This window comes from Ranitomeya variabilis, chromosome 1 (assembly GCF_051348905.1).
Source record: "Ranitomeya variabilis isolate aRanVar5 chromosome 1, aRanVar5.hap1, whole genome shotgun sequence".
Lineage (NCBI taxonomy): Eukaryota > Metazoa > Chordata > Amphibia > Anura > Dendrobatidae > Ranitomeya > Ranitomeya variabilis.
In genome coordinates, this window is record NC_135232.1 from 856,812,514 (window position 1) to 856,827,490 (window position 14,977).

The following is a 14,977-nucleotide window of genomic DNA, read 5'->3' on the forward strand; positions in this document are numbered from 1 at the left end:
AGGGGAACAGCTGACGTTACTGAACCCCAATAACAGAGGAGGGACTGTTGACTGTGCGTACAGCACTTCTGGACGGCAACTGGCGGTGTTGGAGCCCAGGGACAGGTGGAGGAGGAGGAGGTTGGAGGAGGTTGGAGGAGGTAGGAGGGATTGCCACACACACAGCAGGGGAACAGCTGACGTTACTGAACCCCAATAACAGAGGAGGGACTGTTGACTGTGCGTACAGCACTTCTGGACGGCAACTGGCGGTGTTGGAGCCCAGGGACAGGTGGAGGAGGAGGAGGTTGGAGGAGGTAGGAGGGATTGCCACACACACAGCAGGGGAACAGCTGACGTTACTGAACCCCAATAACAGAGGAGGGACTGTTGACTGTGCGTACAGCACTTCTGGACGGCAACTGGCGGTGTTGGAGCCCAGGGACAGGTGGAGGAGGAGGAGGTTGGAGGAGGTAGGAGGGATTGCCACACACACAGCAGGGGAACAGCTGACGTTACTGAACCCCAATAACAGAGGAGGGACTGTTGACTGTGCGTACAGCACTTCTGGACGGCAACTGGCGGTGTTGGAGCCCAGGGACAGGTGGAGGAGGAGGAGGTTGGAGGAGGTAGGAGGGATTGCCACACACACAGCAGGGGAACAGCTGACGTTACTGAACCCCAATAACAGAGGAGGGACTGTTGACTGTGCGTACAGCACTTCTGGACGGCAACTGGCGGTGTTGGAGCCCAGGGACAGGTGGAGGAGGAGGAGGTTGGAGGAGGTTGGAGGAGGTAGGAGGGATTGCCACACACACAGCAGGGGAACAGCTGACGTTACTGAACCCCAATAACAGAGGAGGGACTGTTGACTGTGCGTACAGCACTTCTGGACGGCAACTGGCGGTGTTGGAGCCCAGGGACAGGTGGAGGAGGAGGAGGTTGGAGGAGGTTGGAGGAGGTAGGAGGGATTGCCACACACACAGCAGGGGAACAGCTGACGTTACTGAACCCCAATAACAGAGGAGGGACTGTTGACTGTGCGTACAGCACTTCTGGACGGCAACTGGCGGTGTTGGAGCCCAGGGACAGGTGGAGGAGGAGGAGGTTGGAGGAGGTTGGAGGAGGTAGGAGGGATTGCCACACACACAGCAGGGGAACAGCTGACGTTACTGAACCCCAATAACAGAGGAGGGACTGTTGACTGTGCGTACAGCACTTCTGGACGGCAACTGGCGGTGTTGGAGCCCAGGGACAGGTGGAGGAGGAGGAGGTTGGAGGAGGTAGGAGGGATTGCCACACACACAGCAGGGGAACAGCTGACGTTACTGAACCCCAATAACAGAGGAGCGACTGTTGACTGTGCGTACAGCACTTCTGGACGGCAACTAGCGGTGTTGGAGCCCAGGGGCAGGTGGAAAAGCAGAGGAACACAATGTAGGCCGAAGCCTGAGAAAGTCGAAAGGGAACCTTTAACCCCCCCCCCCCAAGGCGTTTGTAGCTGAAAGAGCCAGCTTGTGCAGCACAAAAGATGCAAAAGGAAAAGGTGGCTCTTTTCATCATGCTCCTTGCAAACACAGAACTAAACACTTATAAAATGTGTCCCCTGAAGCCGTGAAACCGTCCCGGAGGTGGGACTTTCCTTCGTAATATGACGCAGCACAGCCATCATTCCTACCCCCCCGGCGCCGCGCCCCGGCTCCTCAGCGTTGTTTGATTCCGTCCCGGAGCCTGCGCTGTTATGTTATCCCGTGGCCAGGCACACTTAGCGCTGCCCATCTTCTGACATCATTTGGTGTCAGGCTGGCTGCGCCTGTGCGGCCGCGCTGGCCGAGAGCCCGCCTCGCAGTGTCTTCTGATGTAATCCCACTGGGGGCCTGGGATCCATGGCCATGCGCAGTGCATATCCTCGCCTCTCACTCCCCTCCCTACGGCTTCTTTTCCAGACTGTGCGGTGTCACGGCCGTGGCATGCTATTAGGGACCAGCTGACACCGAACAGTCTGAAGAAGCCATAGGGAGATGAGTGAGAGGTGGAGGTTCAGATATGCACTGCGCATGTCCATAGATCCCAGGCCCCCAGTGGGATTAAATCAGAAGACACTGCGAGGCGGGCTCTCGGCCAGCGTGGCCGCACAGGCGCAGCCAGCCTGACACCAAATGATGCCAGAAGACGGGCAGCGCTAAGTGTGCCTGGCCACGGGATAACATAACAGCGCAGGCTCCGGGACGGAATCAAACAACGCTGAGGAGCCGGGGCGCGGCGCCGGGGGGGTAGGAATGACGGCTGTGCTGCGTCATATTACGAAGGAAAGTCCCACCTCCGGGACGGTTTTACGGTATCAGTGGACACATTTTATAAGTGTTAAGTTTTGCGTGTGCAAGGAGCAAAACCAAAATAGCTACCTTTTTCCTTGTGCAGCATTACTGCTGCACAAGGTGGCTCTTTCAGTAACAAACGCCTTGGGGGGGGGGGGGGACAGATTCCCTTACATTTCAGTTGTTGTGTCAGCGTGGCGGTCGCATGACACATTGCCGGCTACACAGCTGGGGATCAGCTGACGTTACTGAAACCCAATAACACTGGGTCGTATGTTTTGACTGTGCAGACGGCACGTCTGAGCCTCAACTGGCGGTGTTGGAGCCCAGGAATTTAAGTTCAGGTGGTAGAAAGATGAACACAACAGGAGACCTGGATAACGTATACAGTGACCTAATTATTTAATCAGGAGGAGGAGTGGCAAATTCCTGCGAGATCCAGGCCTTGTTCATTTTCAGGAAAGTAAGCCGGTCAACGTTATCGGAGGATAGTCGCATGCGACGGTCAGTTAGTACACCACCTGCAGCACTAAAGACACGTTCCGATAATACACTGGCCGCAGGGCAAGACAGCACCTCCAATGCATACTGGCTTAGCTCTGGCCATGTATCCAGCTTTGAGACCCAAAACTTGAAAGGGGAAGAGCCGTCTGGGAGTACAGCAAGAGGGCAAGACATGTAGTCTGTCACCATCTGACGGAACCGTTGCCTCCTGCTGACTGGAGCCGTCTGTGATGGTGTAGACTTTTGTGGGGGGCACACAAAACTGTGCCACAGTTGGGCCATACTGGTCTTGCCTTGGGCAGAGGCACTGCTTCTGCTCCCTCTTTGTGCAGAGCCTCCACCACTGCCTGGACGCACTGAGCTGCTTTGGAATGCAGTAGCAGCACTTCTCTCAGTTGGAATGGAGAAGATGATGGAACTGACCAGTGTGTCTTGGTACTCCCGCATTTTTCGCTCCCGGTTCAACGGTGTGATGAGGCTTTCTACGTTGTCCCGGTAGCGAGGATCGAGGAGGGTGAACACCCAATAATCAGACATGTTGAGAATGTGGTCGATGCGGCGGTCGTTTCTCAGGCACTGCAGCATGTAATCCACCATGTGCTGCAGACTGCCAACTGCCCAAGAAACGCTGTCCCCAGCTGGAGGCGTGATCTCTGCCCGCTCGTCATCACCCCACCCTCGCTGTACACACTGAGTACTGGACAATTCGGGAACTCCCTCCTCTGGACGGATGTCTTCCTCCTCCATTGACTCCTCCTCATCCTCCTCACAAACTGTCCCCTGCCTACGCGTTTGTGAGGAACCACGTGGCGCTGACTGTCCAGAAGATGATGGAAGTGGTGAATCCTCATCCTCCACCTCTTCCACAACATCATCCCTTAGCGCTTGCAGTGATTTTTCAAGCAGGCAGATAAGGGGGACAGTCATGCTGACTAGTGCATCATCTGCACTCGCCATCCGCGTGGAATAATCAAAGGGACGCAAAACCTGGCAGACATCCTTCATAGTGGCCCACTCTGTGGTTGTGAAGTCTGTACGGCGCTGACTGCGACTTTTTTGCGCCTGATACAGCTGGTACTCCATTACAGCTTGCTGCTGCTCACACAACCGCTCCAACATATGTAACGTGGAATTCCACCTGGTAGGTAGGTCACATATGATGCGATGTTCCGGCAGGCGGTGTCGGCGCTGCAGAGCCGCAATGCGCGCTTTTGCCGTGCTGGAACGCCGCAAGTGAGCACACTCTAGGCGGACCTTGTGTAGCAGTGCATCAAGATCCGGATAGTCCCTCAAAAAACTCTGCACGACCAAATTGAGCACATGTGCCAGACATGGGATGTGAGTGAGGTTGCCGAGGCCCAGGGCTGCCACCAGATTTCGGCCATTATCACACACTACCATGCCTGGCTGGAGATTCGCTGGCTCAAACCACACATCGCTCTCCTGCTTGATGGCATTCCAGAGCTCCTGCGCTGTGTGGCTACGATTCCCCAAAAAAATTAATTTCAAGACGGCCTGTTGACGTTTGGCCACGGCTGTGCTCATGTCGGTCGTAACAGGTACACATTCATCACGGGTCCATGTGGAGGTGGACTGTGACGGCTCCTGCAGCGATGATTCTGAGGAACTGGTGTAAGAGGAGGAGTCAATGCGTACAGAATGGATTCCTGCAATCCTTGGAGTGGGCAGGACACGTCCTGCGCCACTCGCACGGTCTGTACCCGGCTCAACTACATTAACCCAATGGGCAGTGAGGGAAAGGTATCGCCCCTGTCCATGTTGACTGGTCCACGCATCGGTGGTGAGGTGGACCTTGCTACTGACGGCGTTCAGTAGCGCGTGTTTTATGTGTCCCTCAACATGCTTGTGCAGGGCAGGGACGGCTTGCCTGCTGAAGTAAAAGCGGCTGGGCACACTGTACTGTGGGACTGCCAATGACATCAAGTCACGGAAGCTGTCAGTCTCCACCAGCCTGAATGACAGCATTTCCAGTGACAGAAGTTTGGCAATGCCTGCAGTCAGAGCCTGTGCTCGTGGGTGGTTTGACGAGAAAGGCCGCCTTTTCTCCCATGCCTGTACTACCGATGGCTGTAGACTGGGCTGGGAGTGTGTGGTTGACTGGGAAAGTGGTGCTGCGGGTGGAATGACAGCGGGTCTCTGGACAACAGGGCCAGAGGTTCTTCCACGGCGATCCTGGGAGGAAGCCGAACCAGCTGCGTGTGAGCTAGAGGAAGAGGCAACACGAGCTGAAGAGGTGGTAGCTGCCGCTGTTGGTTGGCCTAGCTCTTCAGTGTGTTTGTCTAACTCCGCCGGGTGCCTGTTGCGCACATGTTTCCACATGTTGGAGGTATTGAGGTTGGCGACTTTTTGACCTCTTTTGATTTTTTGATGACACAACTTGCATCTGACATAGCAAATGTCATCTGCAACTGTGTCAAAAAAGGACCAGGCACTGCAAGTCTTGGGAGCCCCCCTTTTGACTTTTGGAAGAGACATGCTCCTTACGGGTGCCAAAGCGGAGGCTGCAGGATCCGCAGTCTTCCCCCTCCCTCTCCCTCTTTGGGCCGTACGGGGAATCTCTTCCTCAGAGCTGCTCCCACCACCTTCCTGTCCCTGACGCCAAGATGGGTCAAGGACCTCATCATCTACACTACCCTCTGCCCCCAACTGCTCCTCCTGGGTAGTCTCAGCAGCAGAGCACGCACCAGTAAGTGGCACCTGAGTGTCATCATCAGCTGATGCGGCCTGCGAGTTGGTGACCGGAGCCACTGGCCCACCCGCCTCTTCAGAGGAAGACAGAAAAAGCGGTTGGGCATCACTGCACCCTGCCTCTTCTTCCATTTCTCCAATGCTGCTTGGCTGGCCCCCTGTTTCCAAGCCAAGAGATGATTCAGAGAACAGAAGTAGAGACTGCTCCTGTCCTGGGATCTCTGTCTGCCTGGGCAATTTTGCAGGTGGTGAAGAGACAGATGGCTGCTCTCCAGTGCTCTGTGTCTGAGAGGATGTGGCACTAATGGAAGTTGATGCATTAGCTGCCATCCATCCCACAACGGCTTCAATTTGGTCTTGACGCAGCAGCGGTGTACGGCGCTCGGCGACAAAGCTGCGCATGAACGACTGTTCCCTTGTGAAAGTGGGTGCTGATGACTCACCGGTGCCCGCAGCAGGCACAGAATCCCCACGTCCCCTCCCTGCTCCGCGCCCACGCCCACGCCCACGTGCCTTACTCACTGCCTTCTTCATCTTGGTTGACTGATAAAGATAAGCAGAAAAGTACTAACGGCTTTGTGTGCTTATTCCTGAGCAACTCCTCCTAACAGGTATAAGACACACTAATTTTCTAAAGTGTGGACTAGACTTGAATATGAGCTAATGTGGCCTACACAAATGTAAAGTGGTGTAACTGGTGTGTTTGGTGAACTTTATTATTTATTTATTTTTTTGGGGCTGAACTGACAACGGATAGAGCTGCAGTCACACGGAGACCGTGCAGACAGCCGTAAACGGCGCTGCAAGGCCCAAAAACCCTCCTCTACTTTATCCTATGTAGTGTTTTTCCACAAATTAGCTGGAGACGGGTGGAAAGACACTAATAGGATTTTTTAAAATTAATTAGCAGCAGACTACACTACTTGAAAACAAAATGAAAATTGATTTGGCGGTATGACGCAGTGAACAACCCTGAGCTGGAGACAACCAAGCTACGGCTGCTCACAGACTACAGGGCGAGCTGCAGTCACACGGAGACCGTGCAGACAGCCGTAAACGGCGCTGCAAGGCCCAAAAACCCTCCTCTACTTTATCCTATGTAGTGTTTTTCCACAAATTAGCTGGAGACGGGTGGAAAGACACTAATAGGATTTTTTTAAATTAATTAGCAGCAGACTACACTACTTGAAAACAAAATGAAAATTGATTTGGCGGTATGACGCAGTGAACAACCCTGAGCTGGAGACAACCAAGCTACGGCTGCTCACAGACTACAGGGCGAGCTGCAGTCACACGGAGACCGTGCAGACAGCCGTAAACGGCGCTGCAAGGCCCAAAAACCCTCCTCTACTTTATCCTATGTAGTGTTTTTCCACAAATTAGCTGGAGACGGGTGGAAAGACACTAATAGGAATTTTTGGAAAAAATGTGCAGCAGCCTGCACTACTTCAAAAAAAAAAAAAAAAAGGACAGTATGAGGCAATGAACCACCCTCCCTGAACTGAATACAACCAGCTATGGATGGCCTATGTGGCTGCACTCAGACTAGAGAGTGGGCTGCACTCACACACACACACAGAGAGACCTTGCAGATCGCTGTGAAAACAGCGCTACAAGGCAAAAGGAAGGTGATTAGTAGGTGAACACAGCGGTTGCTAAATTAGCCTTTGGAAAGCACAAAGAAGCAAATCGCTATCTCTAAACTGTCCCTCAGTCAGCAAACAGCGTCCTGTCACTAACTGAATTCACAGCAGAGTGATCGCAAAATGGCGCCAGCGACTTTTAAACTGCATCATGACATCATTTAAGCAGCCAATCACAGCCTTGCCAGTAGTTTCATGCCCTCCATGCTAAACAGGATGTGCCCACACTTGGAATCTTTCTCATTGGTTGAATTTCTGAATTTTGAATCATGGAACTTCCGATTCCGGTATCCGATACGCGCCAAGTATCGGAATCCCGGTATCGGAATTCCGATACCGCAAGTATCGGCCGATACCCGATACTTGCGGTATCGGAATGCTCAACACTAGTGATAAATGCTTATTGGCCACTTCCCACCTCTTAGTTGCTCCAGAAAAGAATGCATAAATGCGACTCAAAAGGTCATAAAATTGTTTTGATCGGTTGGAACTCTCTGCAGATGTACGACAACAAGATTCCAGTTATGTGTTGAATATGGCACAAAGAATGCATGCGGGTTTTTCTCCAAAACAATGGCCTGCACTTCTTTACATTGTCCCCTCATATTAGCTCCATTATCATAACACTGGCCACGAATATTTGAGACACCCAACTGATGCTGTTCTGTCAATCTTTCTAACTCAACTGTTGCTAGGCCTCTTCCAGTTGTGTCTGTGACATGCAGAAATTCCAAGAAGCTTTCTTTGACCTCCACTGTTTTGCTAATTTCATCCATGACCACACATCGCAGCACTAAGGACAACTGCTCTTGCTTAGAGATGTCAGGTGTGCAGTCTACGATGATGCTGAAAAATTTAGCTCCCTTCACTTTTTCCATTATTATTTGAATTACTGCATCTCCAATCAAATGTAAAAAGTTGATTTGCATATCTTTGCTCAAATAATGCACATTTGTGCCTTCTTTAGCACGCTGCAAGTATTCCTTCATAACCAAATCAAATTCTGAGATTAGTTCCAGTAACTGGAGAAAAATCCCGTTGTGTTCTGTGAATACAGTATCTGATGATCCTCTGAATGGGAGATTGCTTTTTGCCAACCATCGAATCACCTTCGGTATCCAAAACAAAACTTCACGCCAATGTTGCTCTTCCAAATGGATTTGCCTACGCAAATTTTTGTCAATGGCTCTTCCAGATGTTACGCTAGCTTCCAGCTTTCCATTTTGCATAATTGGAGAAGTGATGGCTTGATATTTCATGGGAGTGTGAAGATCCCTTACCACTGATAAGTTTCCAGTCCCTGAAACCACCAGGACTCGAAAGCACAGATTTTGCTTCATTGTCAAACAACCGACAACAAAAACAATATATGCAATCTCCAACCGTAGAGTAAACAAGCCAGTCTCGTAAAACCTTTATTCCAGTACCCATCAACCTGTAGTAATGGGTACAAGCGAAGCATCTCTTTGAACCATCCAAAAAGTCTGTGAGCGGGAAATTTTCCAATCTCACTTGTTTGGGGCCCTTTTTTATTGCCTGACATCTCAGCAAATCAGAAATTATATCAGGCCATTCAGGTGGATCATCGGTTAGTTCTGGCCGAGGTTCAGAAAGACTGAGGAGTTGGTGATGTGAAGAATCTTCAATTTCTTCAGTAATTTCATCAGTGCTGGAAAATGCTTCCACAGAGACACTCGAACTTGGTTGAATTCCTGATGTAGTGCAACTGGTTGACTCACCACTGTCCTTTTGTGTAGACTTCCTAAAAAAGTAATCAATGGTAGTAAGCTTCTTCACTTTCTCTTCCAATAACTGCTTCTCTTTTCTTTTCTGACTTCCAGACTTGTGCTTCTTGGATGGAGGCGCCTGTTCATCTGGAAGTTCTTTGGCTTGATCACTACTTTCCATGTTGGCCTAAAAATGCTGTGAACTCAAGAGCATTTTCTGTTGTCAACTTTATGATTTTTATAGCAACTATCGGCCATGAGCATTAACCGGGCCTCTCGTGTGGCTGATAACTGCAGCATGTTAAGGTCTCAGATGATTGTTGCTATTTATGCAACTATAAAAGGAAGTAGGGATTGACTGCAATTTTCCCAAACAGGAAGATAAGCATTTGGGGTCGAGACCAATGATTGCAGTAAGGCCAGAGTCCCACTTGCGAGAGCAATGCGCGAGTCTTGCATTGCATCACCCGAAATGTCCGTATTTCTATATGCAGCTGCACACTCCGGTCCAAAGAACGGGTGGCTGTGCAGGGTGAAGTGATGTGAAGCTCTTGCAAGTGGAACTCTGAGTCCGACCTAATACATAGTAACGATTGGTCACTTACTAGTCCACGGATGTGTGTGTTCTGGAAAATAAGTCCTGATAGTGGCGTTTCGGCACTGTGTCACTCTTGGAGTAGGTGACATGTAGATCCTGTGCTTAGCAGGTGGCTAACTCTGGTTATCTAAGGTCCACAGGTCTCAGGCTCAGGGTATCAGTACCTGTAATATTAGAGGCAAATCAACATTGATAAATGTACCATACACTAGTAGAAACTGTCCTGAGAAGTGCACCCTTTACAAAAACGGTGACCCACCAAACCATCCATTTATTCCATGTTGAACCTACAATTTGCAAATATTCCTTCATTGACTGTAATCGACTTACTCATGCCTTACAGGGGATTCACACAGCTGTTTAAAGACTGGTCAGAGAGCAGGCCTCCCAGTCCCCCCCCCCTCCATAACAGGAGGTTTACGCACTGTCAGCCTCTGGGTAGAGCTATGAGTGGCTGTGCGGCCCCAATGAGGACATCAGGTTCAACCTTCTTTCAACATTTTATGTATAATACTCACATTCCCTGATTCATGACTTGTAACTACTGCGTGATTATTAGATTTTGATTATAGGCTACAATGACAAGATGGGCCGTTAGCTAGACAAAAGCATTTTGTGGTGCGGTAACTGCTCAGCCTCACCTGATCAAGTTGTGAGAAAGCACAACGAGAATGGCTTAGAAACACTGGGTCCAGCTATTGGTGCTCCGCTGATTGGCAAAACTAATGTTGAAATGAAAATGGTGTAGCGAGGTGGCTATGCCGCACTGCCCACGTCTCAATAAATAAGGATGTCCAGAATCGAAACCTACTTCTTCATCAAGAACAACAACACAAATTCTACATATTCTACTAATCTAAATCTATTCTGGACTTCATTCATTGAGGCGCCGCCGCCAGAGCACAGCCCATGCCACGCAGTATACAACACAGCCCACGCAGTATATAACACAGCCCACGCAGTATATAAAACACACAACCCACGCACGCAGTATATAACACACAGCCCAGGCACGCAGTATATAACACACAGCCCATGCATGCAGTATATAACACACAGCCCACACACGCTGTACATGACACACAGCCCACGCACGCAGTATATAACACACAGCCCACGCACGCAGTATATAACACACAGCCCACGCAGTATATAACACACAGCCCACGCAGTATATAACACACAGCCCACGCAGTGTATAACACACAGCCCACGCAGTATATAACACATAGCCCATGCAGTATACAGCACAGCGCATGTAGTAATAGCACAGCCCCGTGACGTAGTATATAAGGGCTGAGATTTTCCACCAAATTAAGCTTGTTTTAAATTTACCTAAGGATATATTTCTGAATAGTACCCCCCACTAGAGATATAGCATCAAACAGAGTTCACAAGTTCAAAGATAAAGGAACACTGACTACACTCCCTGGACATGGCAGAAGGGGGAAGCTATCCCCAGATTCCACGAGATTTCTGAGGAGACAGGTGGCTGCTAAAATTTCTAGGATGGTCGCATTCATCTGAATAGGTTTTGGGAAAATCCATATACATCAAAACAACAACATTCACATAGGGATCAGATTGTCATTTATTAAATGTCTGCAAGAAATCTGCCATGTATAAATATATCTTAAAGAGGGGATCAGTGGGGTGTTTGTCATATAGGTGGCAGAACTCTATACACTCTATATGAATTTCTTTCAGTGAATTATTCAATAGAACCGCGCCACCTAATCCTTGTTTCTTCTTCAAACAAGACATGATTAGAATAACACAGTTTACTTGACCATATATTTTTATAGCCTTTCTTCCTAGTTACCTGCCAAGCCTTAGGCTACTTTCACACTAGCGTCGTGCACTGCACGTCGCTATACGTCGTTTTGGAGAAAAAATGCATCCTGCAAAAGTGCTTGCAGGATGCGTTTTTTCTCCATAGACTTTTATTAACGACGCAGTGCGATGCATCGCCACACATCGCAACCGTCGTGCGACAGTTGCGTCGTGTTGTGTCGGACCGTCGCCACCAAAAAATGTTACATGTAACGTTTTTTGGTGCGTCATCTGCAGCATTTCCGACCGCGCATGTGCGGCCGGAACTCCGCCCCGCCTCCCCGCACCTCACAATGGGGCAGTGGATGCGTTGAAAAACAGCATCCGCTGCCCCCGTTGTGCAGCGCTTCCACAGCTAGCGTCGGTGCGCCACAACGTCGCATAGCAACGTGCAGCACACGACGCTAGTATGAAAGCAGCCTTATCTGTTTAATGCTCCACCTGACCCATTATACAACTGGAAAAGTCATTCACACCAGGGTTGGGAAGGTTTTAGGACAGGCGGATAAATCATTAAACAAATTGATTCTTCCCAGCAGTCATTCAACTGTAAAATTACAGAAAAACATATAACACACACACCGCGGAAACACCTAAAATGGGTGACACTGGTGACTGGCTGAGATCAGATTTTGAAACTCAAAGGGTCAGTCATGCAGCAGACCCAGGCTCAGCAGCAGGCTGCATCCCATTCATTCCCCCCCCACCCCCGCAATGCACAGTGTTGGGACCGTCACCGAAGACGAGTCACTCACTCACTGCTTCGCCGGCCTGTCGCCCTCGTTGTGGACACAGGAGAGGGTGCACCGACCGTGCACGGTGCACCTCACTGCAGCTGCTGCTCGTCTTTTCCTGCTTGGCGCTGCCACTGCTGGACCTGTCCTCATGTCCTGGATGGTGGAAGACGTGGAATGGATTCTGGAAGCGAACGGAACGGCTCTGTCTTCTTGCTCTTAGGATGACGAGCCGACTGGAAGTAACAGGACAGATGACCCAGCGTCGCCCGGAAGTGACTCTCTGTATTGTATATCCATGGTGATGGGCCGGCGGAGGTGAGTATTGCTGCTATTGCAGCTGCACAGCGCCAGGCACCAGCGAAACAGCTCAGACAGAGCTCTGTGCCCCCTGCTGCCGAGGCGCCACTGGGCGCCGGGGATGATGAGGGATTTGATTTGATGTAAGTCACTGTGGTCACACACACAGCAGGGATGTAGTGACAGTGTACTACCATAAATGGGCCCCCCCCCGTCTCGCCAGGGCCCCGGCACTTGCCCGGGTGCGCCGGGTGCTGACGCCGGCCCTGCTATGAACCAATGGTGAATGTCAGAAAAGCCAAAAAGGAAAGAAATCGGGCTGGCTTTTTCCCTTGTGGTTTATGCAAAGGATGCCTTAATCACGTAAAAACTTCTACTTTTACAAATCATGATGGTACCCGTAATTATGATATACGGAAGTATCTGGATTGCACTTCTAAAGGCATTATATATCCGGCCAAGTGCACTTGTGGGAAAATTTACGTGGGTTTAACAGCTAGGGAACTGAAAATAACAACCCGTGAACATGTCAGGGATATACGAAAAGCAAAAACTATTGATGATATCAGTACCCTCAAGTCTCTTCCAAGACACTTCAAAAAACATCATGGTTGTTCTAGCAATGACCTTACTATCAGAGGTATAGATCAAGTAGATCTGGGGATAAGAGGGGGTGACTTGGGTCGGGTTCTTGCACAATTAGAGAGTAAGTGGATTTTTCGGTTGGGAGCTGTGAGTCCACAGGGGCTTAATGAGAATTTAGGATTTGCAGCATTTCTTTAAATATGATAAGGGCATCCTTTTAAAGTGAGAAGATTAATTTCATCTTGTTTTAATTGTTTTAATTGTTTTTTATTATGCCCAACTATATGTTTACTAATCTGTTTTATTCTTTTTATTAGATGGTTTCTTAAGGGGTATAGTACTGGGGTCAACATTGATGATTTCCTACCACCCTCTGTGCACACCTAGTCTTAGGAACAGAATCTGGGTCTTTGATACACTATTAAAGGATTTCCGGTTTCTCCAAGCTGTCCCACTACAGAAGGAAGCTATACAAAGAAAATGGCTGAACAAAAGATGAAGAAAAAGAAGACACTATTAGTGTTGAGCATTCCGATACCGCAAGTATCGGGTATCGGCCGATACTTGCGGTATCGGAATTCCGATACCGAGTTCCGATACTTTTGTGATATCGGGATTCGGTATCGGAACCATATTCATGTGTAAAATAAAGAATTAAAATAAAAAATATGGATATACTCACCTCTCCGGCGGCCCCTGGATCTTACCGCTGTAACCGGCAGCCTCCGTTCCTAAGAATGAGCGCGTGAAGGGCCTTCGATGATGTCGCGGCTTCTGATTGGTCGCATGAGCGCTCATGTGACCGCTCACGCGACCAATCACAAGCCGCGACGTCATCGAAGGCCCTTCACGCGCTCATTCTTAGGAACGGAGGCTCCTGGTTACATCGGTAAAGTCCAGGGGCCGCCGGAGAGGTGAGTATATCCATATTTTTTATTTTAATTCTTTATTTTACACATGAATATGGATCCCAGGGCCTGAAGGAGAGTTTCCTCTCCTTCAGACACTGGGAACCATTCCGATACTTTGCGTCCCATTGAAATGCATTGGTATCGGGTATCGGCGAGATCCGATATTTTGCCGGTATCGGCCGATACTATCCGATACCAATACCAATGCATATCGGAAGGTATCGCTCAACACTAGACACTATTAAATCATAATTGATGGACTGTAACTAATTTTTCTATTGATAGTCCTAGCAATATTATTAATTCTTTCTCTATTCGTCTCTCTGTAGTATAAAGTAGGCTGCATGGTATGATATATATTTTTGGGACTTGGTGGAATCACTGGGTGGGTAGGCGTATAGATATAATAACTGATTATCGGGCAATGTCTATATACAAGGATGCACTAATGTTATACAACATTTTTTAATATAGAGCACTTGGCACTTTTAATATCATATATTATATAGTTTCTTAAATATCGTCACTTTAGCACTTTATTTGTATAATAGTAGTAGATTAAATCTTTTATCGATTAAATATTTTATATCGTTCACTAAGTAGTATTAAATAAAGACACTAATTGTAGATATACACTCACTGGCCACTTTATTAGGTACACCTGTCCAACTTCTTGTTAACACTTAATTTCTAATCAGCCAATCATATGGCGGCAACTCAGTGCATTTAGGCATGTAGACATGGTCAAGACAATCTCCTGCAGTTCAAACCGAGCATCAGTATGGGGAAGAAAGGTGATTTGAGTGCCTTTGAACGTGGCATGGTTGTTGGTGCCAGAAGGGCTGGTCTGAGTATTTCAGAAACTGCTGATCTACTGGGATTTTCATGCACAACCATCTCTAGGATTTACAGAGAATGGTCCGAAAAAGAAAAAAAATCCAGTGAGCGGCAGTTCTGTGGGCGGAAATGCCTTGTTGATGCCAGAGGTCAGAGGAGAATGGGCAGACTGGTTCGAGCTGATAGAAAGGCAACAGTGACTCAAATCGCCACCCGTTACAACCAAGGTAGGCCTAAGAGCATCTCTGAACGCACAGTGCGTCGAACTTTGAGGCAGATGGGCTACAGCAGCAGAAGAC

General features: G+C 49.0%; 1 protein-coding gene across 2 annotated transcripts in view; it reads right to left on the reverse strand.

Moving 5' to 3' along the window:
* Positions 1 to 14,977, reverse strand: part of SNCA (synuclein alpha) — a 215,365-nt gene that overhangs the window by 189,202 nt on the left and 11,186 nt on the right. The gene's annotated exons all lie outside the window — the stretch shown is intronic.